Source organism: Sus scrofa, chromosome 3 (assembly GCF_054392235.1).
Source record: "Sus scrofa isolate SSC_HxYL_T2T_F1_AM1 chromosome 3, Sscrofa_HxYL_maternal_Yorkshire_Landrace_v2.0, whole genome shotgun sequence".
Taxonomy (NCBI): Eukaryota; Metazoa; Chordata; class Mammalia; order Artiodactyla; family Suidae; genus Sus; species Sus scrofa.
In genome coordinates, this window is record NC_139385.1 from 144,239,677 (window position 1) to 144,267,038 (window position 27,362).

The 27,362-nt window shown below is 49.1% G+C and overlaps 1 protein-coding gene across 50 annotated transcripts in view; it reads left to right on the forward strand.

Moving 5' to 3' along the window:
* Positions 1-27,362, forward strand: part of MYT1L (myelin transcription factor 1 like) — a 365,227-nt gene that overhangs the window by 75,311 nt on the left and 262,554 nt on the right. The window lies entirely within an intron of this gene.

The window sequence follows — 27,362 nt, forward strand, 5'->3', positions numbered from 1 at the left end:
GATAAACCAAAGTGCAATGCAAAGGACAAAACAAAACAAAAGACTGACTGTGAGACTCAGGGGGGATCAGAAGAGGCAAATAGAGATACGATCATATGGAGCTCAAGTTGATTGTCACTGCTTTGTTTTCGCTGGATCTTTATTGCTTTTCCTCCATGAGCCTGAGCATCTCCGATGATGACGCCGTCAAACCATAAACGTTCTTAGGGTTCGTCAATGGAAGAGAGACGTGATAAGTAGAGGGAGAGAGAGATGGGGACAGATAGAAATAGGGAGGTGACAGAGAGAAAGACCTAGAGACAGGGCAGGGGCTGGGAGGGAGGACGGGGCGGGCAGATGGCAGGTGACATGTGGCGAAGGTTTGGACAAAGGAAAACACCCCACCGCTTCCACAGCATGGAGGCGTTTTTCTCCTGCTTGCGTTTTAACTCTAACTGTTCGTATTTTTCTCCCAGTCCCACTCGCTAACCTGGGAAGCCCTGCCGTAGAAGCAGGGATGAAGCCGCGCTCCCAGCTGGAGGGCGGCCGTCACCTCACGTCCCTTCTTGGTGCCCTTGAGACGTGCCCTTGCTGTGTCCTTGCGGCTGGGCTGACTTTGGTAATTCCCTCCACAGACCGGGGGGCACGGCCCTTGGACGTGATGGGTGGGTGAAAGGCTCCTTCACAGCAAAGCTCCTGAAACGTGGCGCCCTCGGGGCTGGGCATCTGGTTGTTCCACCATAAGGAGGTGCAGACAGCTCTCAGGAGGGCTTTCCGCGGCTGCTTCCTTCTGCGCCTGACTCCTAATAACATGCAAAAGCCGAAGATCAAACGCAAGTCAGAGGAAAATGGCTTCAAGTGGATCCTTCAGCGCAGCGAGCAGCCTCCCTGCGTGTCAGAGCCACAGGCGACGTCAGGCTGGCAGCCGCCCGCCTGGAGCCCGCCCGCCGCGCCCCAGCGCCGCTGTTGGGAGGGAGTTTCCGCAGCAGCTGGGCATCTGGGCCGGGAGCCGGGCCCACGGTCCCAGGTCACCCGGCAAGCCCCGGGCTGGCGGCTGGAGATGGACGCCGCTCAGGGACTTTTCCAGTGTCTCCATCACAAGCAGTTAGCAAGACCCATGAAGAGTCACATAAGCGACGTGCGTGTTCCACATCCAGCAGAGATTTGGGGTTCTGCAGTCAGCTTGTCAGCTCAGCCACAGGGAGAGGGAGACGGAGGGCGCTTAGCTGACAGGTGAAGGCATTGCCTTCAGAGGCCAGGCCTGGAAGTCCAGTCCCCGCCGCTCACAACAGGACTGCATCTCAGAAGCCCAGGGTGCTGACAGCTGAGTCCAGCCAGCAGGCTGTAAGCTGCTTGTCCCCTTTATCCCAGACCCAGACAGCCGTCTGGTTTTCCTTAGCGTTTCTGCGAACATGGCGCTCAGTTGTCAACCCAAGTCAGCGGCCTGATCTGCCGTGTTGAGACGTTGCCATTCACCATACAAAGCATTGTCAGAGGCGTCATAGACTCCATCTATGACAGGTCAGCACGGAGCTCAGGACGGAATTTATGTCTTATTTTTTTGGATGCTTTTTATTTTTTCCGTCATAGCTGGTCTGCAGTGTTCCGTTAGTTTTCTACTGTACAGCATGGTGACCCCGTCATACATCCATGTATACACTCTTTTTTCTCACCTCATCCTGCTCCATCATAAGTGACTAGATAGAGTTCCCAGGGCTGCACAGCAGGATCTCATGGCTTATCTACTCCAAAGGCAATAGTCTGCGTCTATTAACCCCAGACGCCCAGTCCCTCCCACTCCCTCCCCCTCCCCCTCGGCAACCACAAGTCTCTTCTCCAAGTCCATGAGTTTCTTTTCTGTGGAAAGGTTCATTTGTGCCATATATTAGACTCCAGATATAAGTGATATGGTATTTGTCTTTCTCTTTCTAACTTATTTCACTTAGTATGAGTCTCTAGTTCCATCCATGTTGCTGCAAATGGTATTATTTTTATCTTTTTTATGGCTGAGAGGACAGAATTTAGATGACAAAGGGGCATTGCTTTGGGGTCAAAGCTGTGTCAGGCAAACAAAACAAAACAAAACCAAAAAAACAGTTAAAAGTGAAAATAAACAGAGTACCGGTACAATTCCATGCCAAGAGGCATCATGGACTTAAAGACAAACTTTTCTCCAAAGGAATTTTTAACTCATAGGCTTGTAAGCCTGTTCCTCCTGCCTTAATGTAGATAAGGTATCACACGGTTGTGAAAAGACAGGGGCTGTGGAGGCAGGTGAGCCAGGGGCCCGATGCTGGCTCTGCACCCCCCAGCTGGGCAACGTTAAGTAACTTGGTTCCTGGGTGAGCTGAAAATGGGTCCGGGTGTGCACATGCCTGGTTGGGGTGTGGAGTTTGGAGGTTTATTTATTTACGTAAATAAAACCCTTAACGCAGCTCCTTACCTGTAGTGACCACACCCCGATCCCACGGAGGCCCCTTGCACCGTTATCCATCCTTTGCAGAGCACTAAGGGTTTGGGTGTCAGGTTCCTGCTTGAGGAGTGCCAGTCGGGGCAGCCTTTTGGTGATAAATTTGGCAGAGTCAACCAAATATTACATGTGGATATCCTTTGACCTGGCGATTTCATTGTTCCGTTGACGAAAACGTATCCTGTAGAAACTCCTCCGCGGTCCCCAGAGTGGTGTGGCTGAGGATGTCCCCTGTGCCACCTGCGTGCTGATAACCACGGAAACCCCTGCACGTTCACCTGGGGGGGAACGGATGACCGAATATCAGTCTCGATAGGGAGAGGGATGCAGTGCATTTGGAAAATGAAGCAGATCTGAACGGCTGGTAAAGACTGCGTGTGAACGTACATATGTACACACCCATATAAAGAATTCACTTCAACCGTGTTGAAGTCTGAGACCATTGGTATGAAAAGACAGCCATGTTAAACGTGTGTGCATGCTTAGACATGTGAAAGTTTCTGCCGCAGACCTACGCAAGTGTCCATGTGTGTATTCACATGTGTGTGTACAGCTGTGTTTGTGAAGGTGCCGAACAGCGCTAGCGGTGTCCCCGGCAAGCTGTTTGCTGCAGAAAGATGGGAATGAGGAGACCAGCTGGCCCTTGAGACGTTGGTGTGCATTTCACTCTACGCCTCCATCTAGGTCTTGTTATTAGCTTGCACTTGGCCTGCAGTTTTCTTAAACTATGTAGTGAATATGCGCAATGATTAGCACAACTTTCCTGTAAGGTACTAGTGTAATTAGTGTGCCCAGAGCTCCAGCATAACTCCCTTGTATTGGCCGGGGAGGGGCAATCCTTACCTGCTACCTTCAAAAGCAAAGACTAAAAGGGAATAATATTTTGTGAATTTTAAGATATCAGCAGATGATCTGATGTATTTACAACTCTCCATGTAATAGTAAGATAGAAACCTTTTTTGTGCTGAAGTAAATTATATAAGTGGAACCTATTTTAATGTTTTATGAAGGGAGTGTATTTCTAGACTGTAATGTATATTCTTAGCTAAAAAGGATTTAAATTTTTTCAACTCAAAAAAGCGTTTATATGAAGATAAATACCGTATCTGTAAAATAAGAAGATTTAACCAAAAAAAAGCCTCTAAGCTCCCTTCCAGTTCTAAAATTCTCTCTATCTGTGATTTGGACACGAAATCCTATGCTAATGAATACCAGTATCAAAAATGTTTGCTATCATTTAGACAAGACACCCATTCATTGGACGGTTCCAAGTTTCTTTTCCATTTGACTGTGTTTAAAATGTAGCTCAGTGGTGACTTAACTGTAACCCTAGTCAAGTCAATATTTAAGCCTGTTGCACAGATTCTAAATCTATCCATCACCTTTGATGATTTGGAAGTCTTACGATAGGCGTCTGCGTAGCTGGACTCCCAGGCTCGTCGTGAGGCTAAAATAGCTACGAAATGTGGCACCTGTTCGAGACTCGCCCCCTGCCCTGCCTTTGACATTCAGGCGATTGGATTGCCTCCCAACCTCGCGCAGGGTCGTACCCGGTGTGAGCACCGACAACCCCGGTCCCATCCTGAGTGTTTACCGGTCGGGACCAGGGATGTGACCCTGGGGACTTTGACGGCTCTGAGGCCCGTTTTCTCAGTTACGAGGTGGGGTTAATGGTACGTGCTCTCAGAAGCCCCAGAGGGTCCAGTGAGCAACGTGAGTCAGAGCACAGTGCCTGGCAAGTGGCAGGTGCTCAGCACGCGTTGGTCCCCTTTCCAAGTGTTTTCTCCTGAATGGTATAAATTAGTGCAAAATGTTAAGATTGTTTTCGATAGTTGAGTGAACCATGTTCTTTTAGAAAAGTGTGTGATGCCTGAACTTTAACTTCCTGGGTAGCATCATATTGGTAGATTATGTCAACCAGTTTTAAACCAACAGTGATATGGAATATCATTGAAACTCTCTCCTCAAAAAGAAAGTGTCTTTTTCTTAGCTCAAACAAGCAAACAGACAAGGAGCAGCGGCCCAGGAGCTTCCTAGCCGGCTTTCCAAATAGGTCTGCATCCTGGCACACGTGGGGGATGCCCCGGCAGGCAGGGTCCAGAGGGGCCGGGCCAGGGAGAGGTGGGGTTCAGGGGAGAGGGGGCTCCTGCTGGAGGCCCCGGCTGGCTGACGTGCTTCCGCACCGGACCCTTGACAGGCTCCTCGGTCAAACTTCCTGTCCTGGGAGCTGGTCCAGGAGGCAGACCTTTGTGGGAAAAAAGGAGGCATTTCTAGTGGACAGTGGAGTTTGAGAAGCCAGTTACGTGCTGAGTAGGGGTGCCCAGAGCGGGGTCTGAAGTCAGGGGGCAGGTTTCCATCCGGAATGGTGCTTCTGGAGGTCGTGGGCGAGAGACGGCCTTCCCGCCCTGAGACCAGATGAGATCAGCAAAGGAGGAGTGGAGAAGGGAGAGGTCTGTGCTCCGAGCCCTGACACCCCGCAGTCAGGGCAGAAGGGAGCACCCAGCACAAAACCCGGGAAGACCAACTTCTAGGCGGACGGCGGTGGACGGGGGTGCTGGGCCCTGGGGGAGGGAAGGGTGTTGCCAGGAGGCATGAGTGATGCCCTGAGTCAGATGTGGGTAACAGGTGAGCAGGCGCGGGGCAAGGGGCCCGCCATTGAGAATAATTCTCAGACAAAGCAGCCTCTGAACAGAAGAACAAAGAATACCTGCCAGTTTTCGTCAATGCGGAAAGGGTACAGGGGAGAGTCTCCCCTTGGCGCTTCCCGGGAGACACAGGAGTGACAGGAGGACCTGGAAGTTGGCCTCTGTCTGCAAAGTGTCATGGGGGCCCTTCCAGGAAAAGGGACCCAACTGGACAAAGACAGAGATGGTGGGAGGGGGGCGCGTGCGTGCAGCGCGCTGAGTGGGGCTCTGCGCTGGACCTGGGCAGTCACATTGGGCACAGAGCAGGAGATGCAATTGGCTATAGGTGGATGCCACGCCATGGGGGCCTGGGGGGGCACGGATGGCAGAAAGGCCACAAGCAGGCTGGGCACACCACACACACTGCCTGTGGGAGAACAAGAACGGCCGGCAGCTGGAAATGCCCGGAGGCGACGGACAAAGCTCTGTGCCTACTCTGAAAACTCTGGAGGGGGACCCTGTAAATGGGTGCATTTTGTTGTAGGTAGGTTATCTTTTGTTAGTCTCCCTTTAAGTTTTATTCATAATTAATAGGTCATATTACTCATTATTGGTGATGCTTAACAGGCACTGGAGACTGTGCCCCCAGCTAGTCCTGATTTTCACGTGCGATGAACAAACCAACACACTGACAACCGGGCAAGTGTCCTCACAGTTGCTGCTGGGAGACTGGAGTTAAATGAATCACATGGTGGATTCCAGCCTCTGCCTGGGGCTCTCCCTGGTCCTGGCTCACGGTTGTGCCCCTAAAAGCCGAGATGCAAAAAAGACCAGAGGTGGACACATGGCCCATCCCCACCACGTTCACCTCATCTTAGTGCACGGAGGTTACGAACTTTGTCTCTGGAGCCAGACCAGCCCACGTTCGCCTCCCATTCCACCCCTTCCTCTCCGACGGGGCACCCGCTCTCCCACAGGTAGGATGCAGCGTGGCCGACCTCACAGGTCCTCACGAGAACATGAGGACTGGCTGAGCCTGACGGGTGCCCAGGGCAGAGCAAGCCCCATGGGAGGCTGCAGAAACACACGCGAGCCTCCCTCACTTCCAGAGACCCAGCCTCCTCATGTTGCCCTTTGGGGCTATTTTCCCCCTTCAGCTTCCCATGATACTGCGTATTTTTAAATTCACATTCCTGGTTAGCACCTGCTGCTCCAGCACCCACACCAGACTCTGCCTCCGTGGCGGATATTAACCTGAAAAACAAGTCTCCTGTCTTGGGAGCCGCTGAGCCCTAGAGGAGGAGGTTCAGTGTGAAGACGAGGCGCCTGTGCACTAAAATCAGCAGAGGAAGATGTGGTGGGGTGCTGGCTGGAGCGCAGATGCTCAGAATATGTGTGACCCATTAGCACCCCCACATGCCACAGGGACCCTCACTGGGCTCGCGGAGGGCTGCGGGCGACTGTTAAACTAGGGTCAGCCTTTCCCTCATGTCCCACCCACCAGCCTCCTCCCCCCACCCCCCCGCTCGCTTTTCCCACTGATTGGGAGGAAACGAGCCTGATGTGTCAGCGGCGCCAGGTGCTCCTGCAGAGGAAGCACGAAGCAGCTGATTGGAAAGTGATCGCCAAGGTCCATTTGAGCTACACAGCTGGCGGGGAAGGTGGTCAGGTGCCACCCGAACCACTTACCGTTTTATCTAAATTAAATGCAGGGGTGCGGGGGGCTGGTGCCCTGTGCTCCCTCCTGCTCCCGTGGCCAGCTTCGGTCCCGGTCCCGCCCACACTTCCCATCAGCCTGTTTGCAGGGCTGCCTGGCCCCTAGCGAGGCAGCCTCTCCTGACCGCTGTTCTGCTTTGACCTTGGAGAGGCTTCCTTTATTACTCCCGTTGGGTGTCTGCGCTGCATGAAGCTGGGAACCAGAGACCCAGGCACCCAAGGACCGAGGTGCTCTCCTGCACCCGGTGAGCTGCCGAGGAACATAGCGGGTCCTCCTTCCAAGGCTGGGACCCAGGAGATCCCAGTGCGGCTGGTGTCCTCCTCACCGCAGCCTCCATGGCCCCTTAGTGCGACACACTCACGCAGTGCAACGGCTCTGCCTCCACGCAGGGCATCACTGGTGCAGAGAACGCTGGCCAGGGCCACCCTCCTCTTTGCCAGCCTGGTGTCCTGCTGGAGCCCAGGCTCCTCGGGTCCGGGTCCCACCAGCACCACCTCCCTTTCTTGTCTCCAGAATTCTTTCTCTCAGACCTGCACAGACACCCTCTGAGCCAAAGCTGGTCCATGGGGATGGATGCCTTTGTGCCGACAGTGTGGGGCACAAAGTCTGCTATGGGGTGGGAATGGGTGTGTACACTGTGTGTGCACGGGTGTGTACCTGCGTACACCTCTGTGTGTACCTGTGTGTGCATGTGTGTGTACCCGTGTGTGCGCACACAATGTGTGTACCTTGTGTGTGCACATGTGTGTGCACTGCGTGCACCTGTGTGTGCACATCTGTGTATCCATGTGTGCACGTGTAGGTACCTGTGTGTGCACGTGTACATACCTGTGCCTGCGTGCATGGGCACACCTGTGTGCATGTGTTTGTGAACGGATTTGTGCATGTGTGTGCACGTGTGTGGTGGTGGCAAGAGGGACAGGGGTGGGGTGACAGTGCCAGCTCAGTTACTGACCTCTGACCTCTGCACTTGAGCACGATGACTACGGTCCAGGCTGGCTCCAGGTGCCCACCCCCAGGAGCTCCCCTTCCCGGGGGCGAGCTGGCTCTTCCCTGAGATGAGAAAGCTGGGGGCCGTGTCCTCCTGCCCACAAAGAAGGGGCAGCACGGGGTGACGGTGGCATTTTTGTAATATCTCCACTTGCATTCTGGAAAGTGAATTGATGGAAGTAAAGCAGGAGTTTCCAGGTTCTTAGACAGACCCTGGCCGAGGCGAGGGCAGAGGCCCGGGGGCTGTTGGTGGGGTTGGAGCTGGGAGTCGGGAGGAGGGTGCCTCGGAGCTTTCAGAGGGGCTTGGGGGCCCCAGCTCCCACCCTTCCTGGGACTCCGACTCTCGCAGGGAGGAAATTCTGCCCCCTCCCGGGCTGACAGCACTGAGTTACAGGTGAGGCATGAAGGGGCCAGGGAAGGTGACAGCAAGGACAGACGCAGGTCGAGCGGGCTCAAGGGCCAGAGGGCAGATCGGATTTGAAGCGTGGAGACAAGGAGTCACCTTGTAACTATACCAAAAAGGCGTCTCTCCAAAGGCGGGCCCCTGAGCCAGGACCAGCTGCGTGAAACGCGGGCTCCAGGCAAAATGAAGCTGCAGGGCCTCTTGTTCTAACATTATTAAAAATTCCAAGACGGCAACAGCAGAACCCTTCTGGCTGCCCGGGTGACACGCCGTGACCCAGCGTGATCTCGGACCTTCCTCGAGGGTTTTAAACGTGTCCTTATTTATTTATTTTCCTAGTGGAAAAATAGACTGAAGCTGCTGCCATTCCCATCCCGCCTGCAAACATTTCCGATTAGCAAAGAGCAGGGTGCTGTCACCTAATTTCCTCGCCATCTCTCAGGGGTGCTAGTTGTGCACGGTCGATGCTGAGCCATCCACCTTCATCCTCCGATGTCTGTTAGAAGATCTCAGCTGCACTCCTTTCCGGGCCACCATCGGTTGCGACAGTGCCTTCTATTTTTAAATGAGGGCGAGCACAGTAGGCTCTCAGAGAGACGAGGAGGGAGAGTCTTTCCGTGGAAAGATCCAGTTCATTGGTCCTCCACCATGGCCTCACACCGCTTGTTCTCCTTAAACGACTTGTCTCCATTCGTTATCTTTCCTTCCCGAGAGCGTGGTGAGATGGGCCGTTTCCAAAGTCACCTCACACACTTCACCTCTCACCTCCAAGCAACACGTCTGCTACGGTCGCAGCGTCCTTGACCTTGTCAATGAGTCTGAGTCACATTCTGTGTCTTCCTTCATTGACCCTCTTGGAGCAGCTGGCGGTGGAGTAGTTTCCACTGTGAGCTCGTTTGCACATGGAGCCCTCCTGTGTTCACAAAGCTGTTGCTTAAACACCTCCCCCCTCTTTTTTTACTTTTAGAAAAAAACCTGAAAACATTCCAAAATGAAAATAAACAAAATATGATCAACTACGCTTTAATAATTGTTTCTAAAAAGACACAAAATGTGCTGGGTGGGCATCTTTCCCATCTGAAAGCTAAGTGCGACATAGGCTATTGGACCTTGAACTTGTAGTTATTGATAAGCCAGTTATCCATATATCAAGTCTAATCTTGTAAAAGACAAAAATTGGCCTATGAAGTCTTACAAAAATACATGAAAGCAAATGGTTGAACATGTGGAGGAAATAATTTAAAAATTAAAATTTTCTTGCAATCTCACAATCAGCTGTTTTTAGAAATGGCTAATGCCACATGTCACTGTGGAACCATCGAGAATTAGATTTTAGTTTTTAAAAACCACAGAAAGCTGGGTCCTCTTTGTAGAAGGTCTGTAGAAGTTTATGAATCTGACTGCATTTGTGCCCCTTTCAACTCTGGAATAAACGAGCGCATTTAAATTGTTTTTTTCAAACATCTTTAATAGGAGGACTTTCCCTGCAAACATCCTGCGGGAGCCTTTATTAGGAAGAGAGGGTGTGGAGGCTGGTACTTGGCTTGTACATTTCTCCGTTCTGGCACATCCATCCATTGCTGGTTTTGCTTGTCTTAATCAGGAAAGGTGTTGACTCCACTCAGGTTTTCAGAGGTGGTCCAGCCAAAGGCAGGTGGTCTTCAAAGGCAGGTGACAGGGCCACACCCACTTTGTGCATCCCCTTGCTTGCAGGGCAGGTAGAGGGGCCGGCTTAGGCTTACAGAAGACAGGAGGTTGGCCCACACTCTGCGGGCAACCCCCCGCCCCCCCGCCCCCCCGCCCCCCAGCAAGGTACTGCTCTGCGCTTTGCATCTCAGTATGGTACTTTGACTTTTAAATCTGCCTGTTCTATAATGATAATTTCCAGTGTCATTTTGTAGAAAAATCTGACTTTGTACATTCTCTTGCCATTGCAACCCTTGAGGACCTTGCATGACAGGCTTCGTTTTATTTAAAGGTGTAAGTAGGTAGCCTGGAATGTAAGATCCTTCCTCGCAATGAGGTGGGAGAAGGTGAACGGAAGCTGAGCGAGTCCCCGTCTGGTCTAAGGTGATCTTCGCGAGCTGAGAAAAGACCCAGTCAGCCTTCTCCTCTACTCTCTACCAACTTCTGCATAAATCCTTAACTCCTGCAGGTGTTTGCAAATCCATAAACTGAGAAAAATAGGATATAGAAAATATTTCCAAAGAGATACTAAACTCTTTCTCATTGAGTTTTTTTTATTAAAGTATAGTTGATTTACAGTGTTGTGTCAATTTCCGCTGTACAGCAAAGCAACGCAGTCATACTTACACGTCCATTCTCTTTTTTACATTATTTTCTCTTGTGCCCGTCCCAGGTGATTGGTTAGAGCTCCTTGTGCTGTGCAGCAGGACCTCATTGTCTGTTCTAAATGTAGTGGTTTGCATCTGTTAACCCCAAACTCCCAGTCCGTCCCACTCACTGAGTTTTGATACACTAGAATGTATTATAATCTTATCTATCCTATATGTTATATAAAGTATTATGTGAAAATAAATATAACATTTTAAATTTAAGATATTATATAAAAGCACGTATTATATACGTAAGCATATACGCGTCTTTCTCAGCCCCAAAGTTCAGTGGCCGTGGAAAGAAAACAAGGTTCTATCTGTGCACGTTTAGGAAAAATCATGTGCAAGTGACAAGGTAACCTGAGAGAAGCCAGCACACACAGGTAACTGGCTGACTTTAGAGGAGATTGGAAGCCCCGCGCTTCCTCCGTCGCTCACTTCTCTGTGGGCGTTCTGCTGGGTCCTCGGGCTTGCTGGATCAGACCCAACCTTACTAGAGTTTCGCTGAAGAAGGAGAGCGGCTCCAGGCTATAACTTGCAGAGACAGAGCTCCTGTCTCAGGACAAGGGAAGGTGTCGGGCCAGGCATCCGCTCTCCCCACAGCCCGCCTCGCTCCCTTCCTCTCTCTCCTTATTCAGCAGTAGGACTTTGCTTCCAATCCTGTTACTTTTCTCCCAGGCTGTGGCTGCGCACGATGGCTGTGGGACAGGCCAGTCCCCAACCAGGAACCTCATATGCCTTCTGTGCCCATTACGAGATCTGCACAGACTTTCTCTCCACCCAAATCAGATTTCTGGTGCCAGTCCTTATGATAACTCAGCTAGAGAAAGTCAGCAGCTCAGACTAATAATTTGCCATCCAGAAAGCCCAAGGGATTCGCGAACCCGGCCTATGAGAGGCCGCCCTCCCTGTGGGGGGCATGGCGCAGCCCTCAGTCCAGGAAACATCTGGAGTGACTCCACTTCTGCATGAAAATGACTAGGAAGGGTTTTTTCACTTTTTAAATTTCATTTGTACGTAAATTTCTGTGTCTGTGGGGCTATTCAAGCTGTCTATTTCTTATTGAACGGACTTCGTATTTGTGTCTTTCAGGGAAATTTTTCCAATTCATCCAAGTTGTTGAATGTATTGGCTAGGATTGTCCGTGAAATTCCTTTACTATATTTTGGTCTGTGTGTACTTGTTTGGATCTTCTCCCTACGCAAATTCGTAATTACCTCCCCACCCCACTCTCTCTTTCATCTCTCTCTCTCTCTCTCTCTCTCTCTCTAAGCCGAATTGAAGATTCGTCGATTTTATTAATCCCGCAAAGAATACGCTTTGATTTCATTCGTTTCTCTGTTGATATCCTCTTCTCTGTTCCCTTGATTTCTACTCCACTCTTTATCATTTCCTTTCTTCCACTGACTTCGAGTTTCATTTGCTCTTCTTTCCCTCGTTGCTTGGGGGAAGCTGGTTAATAATCTGTACTCTTTTCGGACACATGCGTTTCGTGCCACTAACTCCTCTCAAGAACTGCTTTAGTGACAACCCCCAAACCGATGTTGTGTGGGACATTTTTTCCTTTTTCATCCAGTTCAAAGTATTTTCAAATTTCCCTTTTTATTTCTTCTTTGACCCCTTGGTTATTTAATTTCCAAAATTTGTGGATTTCACAAATAACTTTCTGTTATTGCCTTCTGCTTGTGGTCAGAGATTGTACTTGGCATAACTCGAATCTTTTAACATCCGTTGACTCTCTGGGTTGTTTTATGCCCCAGAATTTGTTTACCTTGTAAATGTTCAGTGTGTGTTTGGGGAAAAAAAAAATAAAGTATTCTCCTGCTGGATGGGTTGTGCAGTAGAAGTTAGTTGTGTCCAGTTGGTTGACGGTGCTGTTCAAAACTGTGTCCTTACTAGTTTTCTGTCTGCTTGTTTTACCATCGAGAAAAGAGTGCTGAAGGAATTGTGGATTTGTCTACTTACCCTTGCAGTTCTTTTAGTTTTTGCTTCACGTATCGCAAAGCTTGGTTATTAGGTGCTTATGTGTTTAAAATTGCTGTCTCTTTATTGCCACACCGCTGTGAAGTGAGCTTCTTCCTTCCCGGTAACATTCCTCGATTCGAAGCTACTTTGTTACGAGTGTAGTCGCTCTGCTTTTTTCTCACCAGCATCGACATGGTAGACCATCTCCATCCCTTCATTGTACCCAGTTTTTGTCTTTATATATAAAGCATGTTTCTGGAGATAGCATATATTTGGGTCTTACGTTGTTAGTCTGCTTCAGCAATTCTGCTCTTGCATTCTAGTCTTCAGTCTGTTAAGGTGTAAAGTGATTATTCATAGAGTTGTGTCTAAGTCCACATCGTCTTGCTACATGGTTTCTCTTTATTCCATCTGTTCTTTGTTCCCTTTGTCCTAATTTTTGCCTTGTTTGGATTGCATACTTAGCTATTATTCTGTTTCATTTCCTTCTTTTGGCTTTTTAACTGTAAATATTTTGTCATAGCTGTTATATTAGGTGACTTCCGGTTTGTTAAATACATTGTATCTTTTTGCCATTTACCATCACATCCTGCTATACTGCTTCACATGGAATCCAGGAGTAAGATATGCACTTGCATTTTTCCCCTATGACCTCGTGCTATTATCACAAATTTTAGTTTTGCATGTTTTATAAATTAAGACATTATTATTTTTGTTTCAACTGTCACTTATTTTTTATTTTATTTATTTTTTGAGGGGGGTGTGTGAAGGAGAAAAAAATATTTTTATTGCTTTACCAGGCAAAGGAAGCCACAGCAAGCTAATGCCCTAAAGACTGTGCCCTCCTTTGGGAGAGAAGAGGAGGTGGTTTTATAGTTTGGGATGGAAAATAGGGCCCTAGACAAGGATCAGGGTAGATGCGAGCCTGCATTATTCTTCAGAGTTGGTGTTTAGTGGCCTCAGAACTGGTTCTGCGGGTCCTCCTGTCTGGTTTTCATTTGCTGAGGGTTTAGTTCTGCAGAAGGACTCAAAGACACTGGTACGTATATTCCTTGAAGAAGAACCAAGGCTACACCATTGTCTCTTGACGGCTCCTCCCTGGTCCCTGCCTCCCCTCCCTTCCCTGATTAGCAACTGTTAGAACCTGCCCTTTGGGGCTCAGGGAAGGTCGTGGAGGCTGAAGCCCATTCCCTAAAAATAAGTAATGTGGGACACAGAAAGGCTTGTGCCCAGGAGCCCACAGGGTCCTGCTGGGTTTCCTTCCCTCTTTTTGTTGATACTCCTCCATCTTGGGGAAAGCAGGTGTTGGGCAAGAAAGGGAATAATCATTTTGAATTGAGACATTAATCATAAACTTGGCAGAGGAACTCAGTTTTAGGGGTACTGGTTTTAAATCTCCACTTCTGTTTTATCTTTTCATGAGTCTTTTAGGGAAGGGGGCAATGACTGTGTTGGCTACTTCCTGCCGCCACTGGGGGGACGGACACCAAATTAGAAACCTTCCTGAGTTCCAGATCCTGGATGATAAGTCCCTGCGTCTCTATGAGTAAGATCTCAATCCCTGGGAAGTGGTTTGCCTTTGGACTGGATAAGCAGTGAGATCCTGCTGTGTAGCACTGAGAAGTATGTCCAGTCACTTATGATGGAACATGATAATGGGAGAAAAAAGAATGTACGCATGTATGTGGAGCTGGGTTACCTTGCTATACAGCAGAAAATTGACAGAACACTGTAAACCAGCTATAATGAAAAAAATTAAAAACAGTTTATATATAAAAGATGTCAGTCCCTTGGAAGCCGTTTTGGTGCAGCAGACCCAGTTAGAAGTAGGAGGAGTGTCCACAGGAACTGTGACAAAATAGATCTGGTTCCCTGAGAGTTGCAGGTGAGTTATCCAGAAGCCCTGACTGGAACTGGCTCTCTGGGGAGACGTGCTGCCGCCAGTTGTCTAATTTGACCTCAGTAGGTTTGCACTTCTGTTGTAGCATTAACATATGCATAACAAGAGCTACTGGCCATTCCTATATCTCCTTCTCTGTTAATATCTGATCTAAAGCAATTTCATTGTCTAAAAATGGAACAGTTACAAGAGGATACCTTGAACCTATAAGGTTGCACCTACCACCTGCCAGCAGACTGCTTTGAGAATGGCTGGTGGCAGCCCAAGTCTGCCACTGTCATTTATTCTTAAGGATATTTAAATAATGAGAAAATTATGATAGATGACGGATAGAAAGACAGACGATAGACAGGTGATAGATGAAGGATGGATAGATAAATAGATAGATGGTATGGTTTCTGGTGTTCTTTGTCCCTTTTTGGAGATCCATGCCCAATATTAGATTCCTTCTTCTTGAAGAATTTCTTTAATGTTCCCTGCTGGTCCAGTGCGTTGCTGGTATGTATTATTCTAGCCTTTATATGTCTGAAGAAGCCTTTATCTTCATGTTTGAGGGATCTCTTCCCTGGTAATTAAATTTACGTTTCCGTTAAGAACTCAGAGACGATATTCTCCCGGCTTCTTGCTCGCATTTTTCTGATGCCAAATGTGACCTTCCTTATCCTCTTTGTATGTAGCATGGCCTTTTTTTTCCTCTTTGTCTGCTTCTCACATTTCCTGTTTATCACTGGTTTTGAGCAGGTGGATTATTACTTGCTGTATCTAATTCTCTTCATGCTTCTTGTGCTCAGGTTTTGTTGAGTTATTCTGGATCTGTGGGTTTGAACGTGTCATCAAATTGGGACAATATTAAGCCATTGACTTCATATCTTTTGGTCCTTTGTCCCCTTAGCTTTAGTTATTCCGGTTACACGTATCTTAGGCCCCTAGAAGTGTTTCGTCCACGTCTTTAAATTCTTTCTTCTCTGCGGGCTTCACTTTGGATTGTTTCCATTGCTACTTCTTCGCATTCACTAATCTTTAATTCTTCAAGGTCTAGTCCATCATTTACCCCATCCTGTGCTTTTTCCATCTCTGACAGTTTTCATTTGCAGAAGAGAATTTTAATCCTCTGTCTCCACTTAACTTTTTGAATCTATGGAACACAATTGCCATTATCGTTTATTGAGCTTGTCTGGTAATTCTAACATCTGTGTCGGTTCTGCAATAGTTTGGCTTGACTGATTTTTTCCCCCTTTCCTACTTCTTTCCATGCTTGGCAATTTTTAACAGAATCCTAGATACTGTGAATTTTGCTTTATTGAGCACTGGATACATTTTCATTCCTAGAAATATTTTCGAGCTTTGCTCTTGGAAGCAGTTAAGCTACTATTTGATCCATCGCAGTCTAGCTCTTCAAATCTGCCAGGCAGCATCTAAGCAATATCCAGTCCATAACCAGTTATTCCTTGCTGTCGCATCCACATTTTTCTGGACACTCGCCCCATGCTTGTGGGTTATGAAGTCTGACACCCTGGCTGGTGGGCGGGTGTTATTCCTGCCCTGAGGGATGCTGCCCCCTGCTGCGCAAATATTTTCGAGTAGTTTGTCCCCTGGCCAAGGAGTCCCTCAGACTTGCCCCTGGCGTCACCCTAGGGAACCTGCTTCGGGGACCCTCTGCCCACCTCCAGGGCTCCCTCTGGAGCCTGCGTCTCCAGTGCTCTGTCCCGACAGCTCTGACTTTCCTGGTGTCCCTGGATACACAGCTCTGTCTCCCTCCCAGGTCCCTCCTCCTGCAACCCGCCCTGGAAAGTCTCTCCAGGCAGACGGCTGTGCCTCTTGTTCCCTTTGCTCAGAGACGCCCGCCTTCTGTCTGGTGTCCTGGGAACCACGGTTCCGTGTGATCTGTCCAGTCCACTTTGTTCTCGGTAGCTTCTGGGGAGACGGTAAGTTCAGGGGCGGTTACCCCCTGTCTTGGAAACAAGAGTTCCCCTTTTCTTAACCCATGGTTCTGCTCTCTGTCCCGAGTCTCCAGGCGATGAAGGGTGCGGCCCACTCTCCTGCTCCCTGCTCTCCTTTGTGCGTTTCCCTCTGCTGCCTTCCCGAGAGGGAGGTGGTCAGCCAACTTGGCCCTCAGCTGGGGTCAGACAGGAGACCCTAGGCCGACCTCCGCTTCCCCAGGCCCTCCAGCCCGGGCCTCCCGCAGAGCAGGTACCTCCACCAAGGTCTAGATCAGAGGGTGGGGAAGAGGAGCCTCGGGGAAAGAGAGAGACGTCAGCCCTTTGCTGGAAAATGTCAGGACCTTTGCGTTGCAGGGTTTGTCGACGTGTGTGTGGCAATGACCGAAACTAGACAATACGGGCGGGATTCTAGAGAAACTGGAGCTGTGGAGACTAATTATAGATGATGGGGAAATGAAAAGTGAGGAGGGCAAAGGATAAATATCTGATTTATCCAAAAATGATATTACTAATTAATACAAACCCATCCATGCAACCTAAATACTTGCCAAGCAACAGAGCAATTATGAAAATTAAAATTAAAGTGTACATGTGTGTACTAAATTTTATAAAGAAAATATATGTGTTGTTGTATGTATGATATTACATATATATAAATAAAATGTGTTAGTTTATCCACCATGCTCTTTGTCTATAGTTAGGAAACAGTGGGTCCCACCTAGGCACCAGCCAAGCTTCCCGAATGATAAGCTCCTCCTTGTTTACAGAGTAAGTCATCTTGAGGGAGTTCGAACACCAGCGTGGGAATCTAAGATTCGGTGTTCAAAGCAGAACGCCTGATTTCAGAGGATTCACAGGTATTGGGGTGTAAGAAAGACATTTGAGGGGAGTTCCCATTGTGGTTCAGTGGAAACAAATCTGACCAGTATCCATGAGGATGGATGTAGGTTCGATCCCTGGCCTCCTTCAGTGGGTTAAGGATCTGGCATTGCCTGGAGCTGTGGTGTAGGTCGCAGACATGGCTCAGATCCTGCATTGCTGTGGTTGTGGTGCAGGCCAGCGGCTGTAGCTTCAATTAGACCCCTATCCTGGGAACCTCCATGTGCTGCATGTGTGGCCTTAAAACCAAACAAAATTAATAACTCCATCACATCCCCGGGGGGGCACTTCGTTTTTGCAGACATCAGGCGTCACGGCGTCACCAGGGGTCAGCGCCTCAGGCATGAGGTTCTGCAGAGAACTCAGGAGCATGAGACGCGGGCTTCAATCTGGGAACCTCAGGCTTCCATGGGCTTTTGGCGCTTTGCTCCCTCGTGCAGTCGATGAGGTCTCGCTAAATGCATTTGTAAGCGATGTCGCGGAATCTCGGAGTGCTTTGTTGTGAAGGGCAACTCCAGTGTGAAAACTGCCTGTACCACAAAGACATCGGCTCATTTTATAGCCAGGTTCTGAGTGTCAGCCTTGAAGGTGAGCTAACCTGCTGTGCTATCAAAGGACACATGCTCCAAATTTGTTACGTATGCGTGACAACAGTGGCTAAGTATGGTCCTAGCAGACATTTTTGGAACAATACACTTAACCTTGCTTGAGAATAAGATGTTGTTTTGATGATTACTGAGAATCTCGTTGAACTTGTACTGTGGAGAGAGCATTTGAAAATGGATGCCTAGGACTGTTGTCACTCTTAGGTGAGTTTAACATGTTTGCTCTAAAAATGTGACATTTATTAAAAATTCTCCGATTTACCCACTTTAAAAATTTGCAAACCAAAATTCTTAAGGAATTTTTGAAAACCGTCAAAATAAATCCTCTCAGTGGGTTTTGAATCCACTCATTTAAATATGTATACATATTTAACACCTTCTGATTGGTTTGCAAGAGCAACTTATGGCATTTGGGATCAATGGAAATTAACGAGTTGAAGTTTAATAAAAAATTTCGGAATGACCTGTAGAAATAATTGAAAAATAAGCATCATGACGTAATTACAGCAGCCGATATAGAAGTTACTCTTCTACCGTTTTAAAGGAGTGCTTCTTCGTGGTGTACCTTCTCAATTATGACAGGTGCCAAAGGCAAGTATCAAAACTGAACTAAAAAATAGGCAAGATTTTTAAAAATAATAAGTCATATTTAAAGATATTTCTCACATTTAAAAAATTTCAGAAAAAAATGTACGGTTTACAGATATAGTAAGCATTTTATTTATTTATTGTCTTTTTCTTTTTAGGGCTGCACCTGTGGCATATGGTAGTTCCCAGGGGTCAAATCGGAGCTGCAGCTGCCGGCCTATGCACCATAGTCACAGCAGCACAGCTCACAGCAGCTCACGGCAACTCCATATCCTTAACCCACTGAGCAAGGCCAGGGATCCAACCTGCATCCTCATGGATACTAGTCAGGTTTGAACCCATGGAACCACAATAGGAACTCCAAGCGTTTTAAATTTCTTTTTTTATTTTTATTATTGTGATTGTTCTGCTGCTATTATTATACAACAACAGGATATAATTTTGTGGTGTGTGTGTGTGTGTGTGTGAGATGGAGGATCATTCACTTTTTGAAACTTCCTTTGGAAGGATGCCTGATCCATGAAGTTTAGACAGGCTGCTCCAGGCAGGATGTCGTGACACAGCACCGTGGGGAGGGCACTGAGGGAAAAGGCCTTCGGGCCCGGCTGGCGATGCCCAGACTGTGCGGGGCCCTGTCCACGCCTGCTGCCTCACGAATCCTCACCGCAGGTCTGAAGACCAGGTGTCATGACCGCGTTTCATCAGGAGCATTGACTCTTTAGGAGAGAAAGTCGGAAGATAACACGAGAAAGCGGCTGTGTGTGTGTGAACGGTGGGTCACTACGCTGCACGGCGGAAACTGGCACGACACTGCAAATCAACGACAATTAAAAGAGAGAGAGAGAAGTTTGGGCTCCCCATTAGAGCAGGAGCTTGAGGTCATTCAGACCCCAGGTCGCTGGCTGCCCCAGACCCACGCGCCCCTCCTCCGAGGTGGTGGCGGGTTCCCGGGAGCAGGCAGATGGAGGACAATTAGTCTGGGTTGGTGCCATGTCTGTATGTGCCCTTCAGATATGACACCTGCGGTCACATGTGCACGTGGACAATGAAACTGCAAAACCCTAATGAAGCGGGTGTGGGCTGGTTGGGCGGGGCCAGGGGAGCAGAGCCGGAGGACCGCGGCGGGGCTGGGTGGGGACTCGATGCCCCCACCTTCTTCTCGGTCACTGAGGTTCTTTGTCTGGGACTCGGGTATTTTCTGAGGACGATGGATGTGCTTCAGGCCACTATGGTCCTTCAGAAAGTGTGTGGAGTTATGTGCATCTGCACACTGCAGGTACAGAGGCCCACGGCCTTCACCAGACCCTGAGAGAGTCCAGCTCCGAAAATGGCCTCCTCGGGGATCCCTGTCATTGTCAGCGACCCTTTATAGAGTTGACTTTTGACTGCTCTAGGCTCAGTGGCAAACAGAACAGGCACAGCCATGCTCTACTCCGTCCTGAAGAACAGCACTCGGCTAACAGAGCCAGTTATGTTTATAAAGTCACAAGAACCCTTCCCCAGCAAATCCTGAGCCACTGTGCCTAAGGGTGACATGCGGTTAGGTTCCTGCCAGCCTCTGGTCACATTTTCATCAGCCCATCAGTGCATTAGCTTGTTTTGTGTGAGTGTGTGTTTCTGTTTAAAGACCCCTTATTTCCCACATACAATTGATTCATTGACACTGAACTCACAGCCAGGCATGTAACTCTATTCTGAATGCAGCTTCTCTGGCTCCCTAAGACACATCTCAGCCTCCTTATACTCAGGACACCAGACAGCACTGCAGCCTGTGTATGGGGCCCTTTTAGGCAGAGAAGCATCATCAAAGAACACAATAATGTGGAAAGTAAGTAGACCACAAAAAAAGGACATTGATTTGCAGCACAAAAGCTGGAACAAGATGGCAGAGTTTTGCCTTCGTTGACCCCAGCTGGGACCGTGAACTTCAAGTGACTCAAATTTTTCACTGCTCTGTTCATGCCCATGACTTACAGACACGATGAGTATTGAACTTGAGGCTACCAGTAAACTTTAGCAAGTAGGCAGACTCAAAGATACAGAGTCACAATATTGAGCACCAACTGTGTACTCATTCCAGCAGCTCTGTGGGGGTGCATTTCAGAGTGGTGACGCTGCATGTCTGCTGTACTAAAGGGTGAATCAAGCACTTTCCTATGCTTTTGCTTACGGTGTTGCCTCGTTGTAATCTAGTTTGAGGCTCTGCAACATTCCAGACACTGTATTTGGTGATGAGACAGAAAGACCTGAGAGACACAAGCCCTGCTCCTTAGCTTCTCAAACCCGGCAGGGTGACAGGCAGTAAACAAATTCCGTGCAGGGAAGGCGGCCTGAAGTGTGGACCGAGCCACACTCACACCTCCTCTCTAATATCGTACAAGTCTCACCAAAAGAACTTCAAAAGGGGCTGGATTTTGAAAGATGGCTGCAATTTCTTTAGGGGAAATAAAAAATGAAAATTAAAAGTTAAGTGGAGGAGTTCTCATTGTGGCTCAGCGGGTTAAGAACCCGACTAGTATCCATGAGGACATGGGTTCGACCCCAGCCTCGCTCAGTGGGTTAAGGATCTGGCATTGCCGTGAGCTGGGGTGTAGGTTCCAGATGCATCTTGGATCCTACGTTACTGTGGCTGTGGTATAGGCTGACAGCTGCAGCTCTGAGTCAGCCCCTAGCTCAGGAACTTCCATATGCCACAGGTGTGGCCCTAAGAAGGAAATTTTTTAAAAATTTTTTTAAGTGCATGGAGAAGACAGATGTTCACATACATGACGACAGGGCCCAGCTGGGTCTCCTGGGAATCACAGGGATGTTGACGTTGCCACAGGGTGAAACACAGGTGGAAGGAGGTGTTGGTGCCGAAAGCATTGGTCAGAACCAGAGGGCTTGGCTGAGCGTCCAGGGACTGCGGACGTTGACCATTAGGTGAAGAGAAGCAGGATGGAGGGACCTGACTAGGGGTGTGCTTTAGGAAGAAAGCCCAGTGGCAGCGCAGAGAGAGAACTGCTGGCTGCCAACAGGGCTGGCGGTCTGCGCTGCAACAGCCTGCACCTGCCTGGTCCGCTGGGGCACGCCAACACCTGAGCGAAGGAGGCAGCGGCAGGGAGGAAGGCTTCTAGCATAGCGAACGTCTGGAGCAAACAATCCAGAAACCCAAAAATGAGCGTCGTTCGGTCTGGATTCTGCCTTCCGTGTGTCCTGTGCCTTAGCAAATGCATCAGTCACAGTCTTTCTCCCCTTTTTGAGTGAAAAACAGACATGACAGAATTTAGGGACCATTAATAAACTGCATTTTACTTGATTCAAAAAAAACGTAGGTTAAGATTTGCCTACTTTTTACACAAGAAATGAATAAAACACGGTTTTAAAACAGAAGAACAACTATGATGTGTAGCAACTCTGCGGCATTTTCGATTATTCGCTTGTTTACTCTTAGCATTAGCTTCCAATAAAAAGCTCTATTTCTTGCTTTTGAAGTAATGACTACATGCCATTAAATATAGGGATGCAAGGAATGCTTTTGGAGGCTTTCAGTATTTTCAAAACCTAAAAGTGAATTTGTCATTAGTGGTAAACTACAGAAAAACGACGTTAGCTCAACTCACCACCTAAAAAGGTTAAACCTGCTGAAAGTTTAAAAAAACCTAACCATTAATGGCAAAAATAGAAGATTGTTAAATAATAGTTTAGCTCATATTTGAGTTGGGAAAATGAGCTGGACATCAGGACTGCAGATTTAATCTCAGCCTGACCTTGAGCAGCTGGCGGCGTGGTGACACAGGACCCCATAAGGAGCCTCCAGCAGCTGCGTCTGTGCTGCGTTGTCCCAGGGGGCTGGGACACCGCGTACTTCACCCACACACCTTCTTTGTTTCAAACTTGGGTCTTTTCAGAATTTCTATTTGTTCTGCTTCCGTAACTGGAATGACAGTATAGCCAGCTTACCTTCGGGCACTCACAGAGGGTCGGGGTGTTTGGCGTAGGACTCCACCCGCGGAATCCTACCGATTACATACGAATGCCTTCTGTTTACTTCTCCGAAACACACTGGCTTGGGGTGATCACATCAAGGGGGGCTCAAGCCGGCACAGGCAGGAGCTGAGGACCAAGGAACACACAGAACCTCTGATTCCGGCACAGGTGGCCTTTCCCGTGGGGCTCAGCGCAGGAGGGCGCCTGCACTCGGCCGACAGGCACAGGGACACCTCCCTCTCCTAGGTTGTCACTGGTGTTTGTGGGATTCTCTCTTCAGAAGGAGCACCTGCTGAGAGCGGGAAGAGCCGGCCTCAGGAGGCTCAGACGCTGCCCTTCATAAATATATATGTACACACGTAATAGCCACGGAGGTGCCCGCGTCCTGACCCAGCACCGCTTGCGACCAAAGGGCCTTTGCACGTAGGAGTCAGCGGAAGACTCTGAGGTGGGAGATGATCCTGGCTTATTGGAGGGACCCAGTGCAATCACAGGGCTTCCTGGAAGAGGGAGGCGGAAGGAGACGGGGTGACGGAAGCGGAGGCAGGAGTGCTGTGAGGGAGGGGCCAGCGCCAAGGAGGCTGGAAAGGAACAAGCAGGTGGAGCCAGGAGGCTTGATAAGGAGGGCAGCCCCACTTTCAGGGCTTGATTTTTAGGACTCTTGGCTCTAGAACTCTACGATAATAAGGTGAGAGAAGAAACTGTTCTGTTTTGAGCCCCGGAATCGTGCTAATTTGTTACAACAGCAGGAGAACACTGATACCCTGGCAAGGGGTGGGCTCCGTGGCCGGTGTGTACCACCTCATAAGCTGGTGCTGACAACTCTGTACCCTTCCTCGGGGCACCACGGTGGCTAAGTGACATTTTCTAGAGAAGCACTCGGTGAACCGTAAGGCGCAACCGGAATTCGAGGACACTGCCCGCGTGAAGGCAGGCCCTGGGGAGAAGAGCATCTTGGCTGCGTTTCCTCGGGGAAATCAGAGAGCTGCATGTCGACACTGTGGATGCAAATGGGAACCACGCGGGCTTCGTTTTATTTTTAGCAGTTGCTGCTGAAAGCTTCGTGCTGCCTGCCCCTTGGAGGGGGGTCGCATAGCTGACAGCGTGTGTGACTTTCCAGCTCCTTGTGCAGCTGAAGGCTTGACATGTGGGTGACATACTTTACCGGGCAGCTCCTGGGGGAGGAAGGAAACCGTGCTTTAGAGATAGGAGGGCAGGTGGGTCAGAGAATAGAGCTGAATAAATGCAACCAAGGCAGGAGGGGAGGCAACTCTAATAACAGGAGGCTGACTGCCGAGCCCGCAGCTTGCAGCGCCAGCCGCTTGACACCCTCAAGTGTATTTCTCGCGCGAGTCCTATGAGTCACTGGCTGGGGAGGGGGTTCCGCTCTGCACTGTCCTTCTGGGTCCTGCCCTCCTCTGTCTCATGCTCCACCATCCTCCGCTGAGCCGGCGGGTGGGGCAGGTGGCAGGGATGGTGCTCGGGAGATGCTCCCGAAACGGCTGGCTGTGCGGCTGCTCTGTCTCCCGCATCCATCCCTCGGCCTCGCCCAGCCGCCCCCAGGTCCTCGACTGCGAAGCAGGAGGGAGTGGCGTTGGGGGGGCGGGTCTCAGCCCCGCAAACTGCTTTCAGGCGGAGTTTTTCTGAAAGGTCAGCTGCCAGGAGAAGGTGGCATTTCAGAGTATCTCAGAGGAAGAAGTGTATATGCTCCTCAAGGCAAAAGATGAGCATTTTCTGAGACGCCGACCCACAGTTTACTTCCTTGTTGAGGGCGGGTTCGCCAAAGCCCCGCGGTTACGCCCCGCCCGCCTCTCGCCTCTCAAGTCCACTCTTCTTGTCTCCTCTGAAGACCCCAACCCGCTTCCACGCCCACCTTTCCTCCTCCGCCGGTGGCGTTCGACCTCGTCCCTTTCCTAAGGCCCCTTCCTCTTCTGTCTGGTTGGGTAGTTGTTTCGACACACACACGCCTAACTTTAGATTATGAATTTAGGAAACATTGTCCATCATTTCCCTCGTAGCAGCCGTCCGTAAAATACTGAACAGACCCTGCTTGCGAGGGTTTTGAGCAGTCGTTTGCCCTGCTGGCCTCCGTCTCCCCATCAGTAAGATGAACAGGTGTCTCGGCCGGAGGGTCCGACTCAACATCCACGGTTTTGATAGCACACATGCGCAGCCCCAGCCAAGGTTCTGGAAACCAGCACAGCTGCAGTCGGCCCTGGGCGTCCGTACGTTTGAAAAAACCTGTAGGAGTCTGTGTTTGTGGGCGTTCTCGGTGGGTACGTTTCCTCATGGCTCTGCTTCCAGCCACCCGAGCCTGTGAAAGGAAGGTGGGCTCTGGAAAGCCGCACGCAGCCGGGTTTGTGTTTGGCCCAAGTCGGACGACCTGGGGTGTGAATACCGCTTAGTACTTTCACGCCTCGGGGTGTGTCATCCTCGAGTTGCTCTTCTTTGCCACGTTTCCCCACTGCTTCGTGCCGTTCTTCTCATATGGATTTGGGTTCAGTATTTTATGCTTTTCCTTTTAACCTCCATCGCCTTTTCGCTACGCTTTCTCTTCCTGCTCTTTACTAGTTGCTCGGAAATTCCGGTTTGTATTCCTGACCTATGAAAACAGCTACAGTTCAACCACTTTCCAAAACTCAGGGGCCCCAGGAATGCTTTACCTTCACCTAGTTTATGTGTTTTCCCACAGCTTGTGGGTTGATGTCTTTCATCACTGTGGAATAGTCTTCATCTTAAATTTTAAAAGAGCGTTTTATTGCTTTTACGTTAGTTTCTCTCTCTGTACGTCAATTGCGATGTTGTCTTATGATGCTCTTTTCATTTCACTGATTTTCTCTTCATCCAGGCATATTCTGCCAAAACCATCAATCGAGTCCCTCACTTCAATTTTTATAGTTTTAATGCTAAAATTTCCATAATAATTTTCATTTGTTTCCCGACATCCAGCATGTGTTAATTTCCCCTTAGGCCTCTTCATCAAAACTAGCTTAAATTCTCATCAGACAATTCCTGTGTATCTGTTTCTAGTGTTTGTTTTTGTTTCCTGGATTATGGTCAGATCTCCCTTTTCTGTGCCCTGTTTTATTTTGTTTGCATTACAGACAGTGTAGATAAAAACTAGTTCTATGTTAAGGCTGGATGTAAGGTTATCTTACTTCAGAAATTATTTGCTTTTGCTTCCTTCGGGCATCTAGAGTAGGGAAAATCACTTCAGTAAAATTAGGAGTTGAGACGGTTCAGAGCTGGTCTCCAATGCCCAGGAGAACGGAGCTGCTTCCAGTTCACCTTGACTCCTGGGAAGGAACCTGAAGGGATCCGAACCAAACGTCTGTGGCACGTGCTGGGGAGCCTCCCTCAGTGGGCCGTGAACGTGAGTCCCAGACCCCCCGTCATGCGTCCTTTGGTCCTCAGACCCTCGCGAGTTACGTGGATGCTGGTGGACATCTCAGGCAGGACAGACGGTGCGGAATCCAGGGCCCGTCTCTCTGGCCTCTTTCAGCCCAGAGTCTTGGCTGTGCCAGTCAGGTGCCTCCAAACAGATGATGTAAATAGAGCCCAGTCTTCCCCATGGTTGTCCACCGGGGAATGACTGAAACAAGGCTTCGTACCATTTCCAAAATCGGAACCCTCTCTCTTCATCCGTCTGAGTGCTTCTGTGGGATCTGAAGACCATCCACTGGGACAGGTGGTTCCCAGGTCCTTTCTAGCATTAATAGGCCAGCATTCTGCGTGGAAGTGGGTCTCTCATAAGGAAGGTGACACTCATAATACTTTATGTTGCCATGTGCATCTATCCCTCTTAAAACTGACATGGTTCTTACAGTTGTTGGTGCAGAATGAATGAGAGGGTCTGATGAGACTGGGAGACCCTTTGCAGCCGGCGAGGACACCTGTGCGGCTGTCAGGCAGGTGCCAGCCTCCAAGAGCCCAGGTGCACTCCTCCCTCCGCCTCCTGACCAGGTGGGCAGGCAGGGACCAATTGTCAGTCGCTGTAGCCACAGCCTGATGGTGTTGCAGCAGAAGCTGCAAGGTTGTTCCAGCAAAAGAATTCCTGGGTAGCTGTTTATCTTCCTTCCCCCTGTGTATAACATTATAAAGAAATACAACTACAAATTTCACTTTCAAAATGATGCAAAAGCCCTTGGAATCAGAAGGTTCTGGAGCATTCTAAAGAAAAACAAAACATCGGAGTTCCCGTCATGGCGCAGTGGTTAACGAATCCGACTAGGAACTATGAGGTTGCGGGTTCGATCCCTGGCCTCGCTCAGGGGGTTAAGGATCCGGCGTTGCCGTGAGCCGTGGTGTAGGTTGCAGATGCGGCTCGGATCCCGCTTTTCTGTGGCTGTGGTGTAGGCCGGCGGCTACAGCTCCGATTCGACCCCTAGCCTGGGAACCTCCATATGCCGCAGGAGCGGCCCAAGAGATGGCAAAAAGACAAAAAAAAATAAAAGAAAAAAGAAAAACAAAACATAAATAATAATAGCAAAGACGTCATTAAGTGATTGATCTTACAGATCCTTGGAGAAAACATATTAATAAATAAAACAGCAAAAAGCAACTAAAATCAGTATAATGGTTCCGAGAACCAAAGATATATTTTTATTATAAATAATCTCCTACATGGATGGCACTCAGATCGTTTACCTGAAGTCATGACCGTAACGTCTGACTTTTGGTCTTCAATCCCGAGAAAGCCCCCGGCCTCAAATGCAATCCGGAGGGAGCAGAGTCACTCACAGTCTCTACACCACATCCCACAACCTGGGGTTCATTGTTGTCCGGTCTAGGTGCTGTCTGTTCAACCCGCTTCAACTGCCACATTTCATGGGATCCCAGGATTGCGTGATGTGGCACCAGCAGCCCGCTAGTTTATTTAAATTCTTACTGCTTTGTCTTTTTGTAGAACTCGTCGGCTGTAAAGAGAGTGCCCAAGCTTAGACTACCCACTGTGTGGTTGTATTGTATCGAACCCACGATGGGCTGATAAGGCCGTC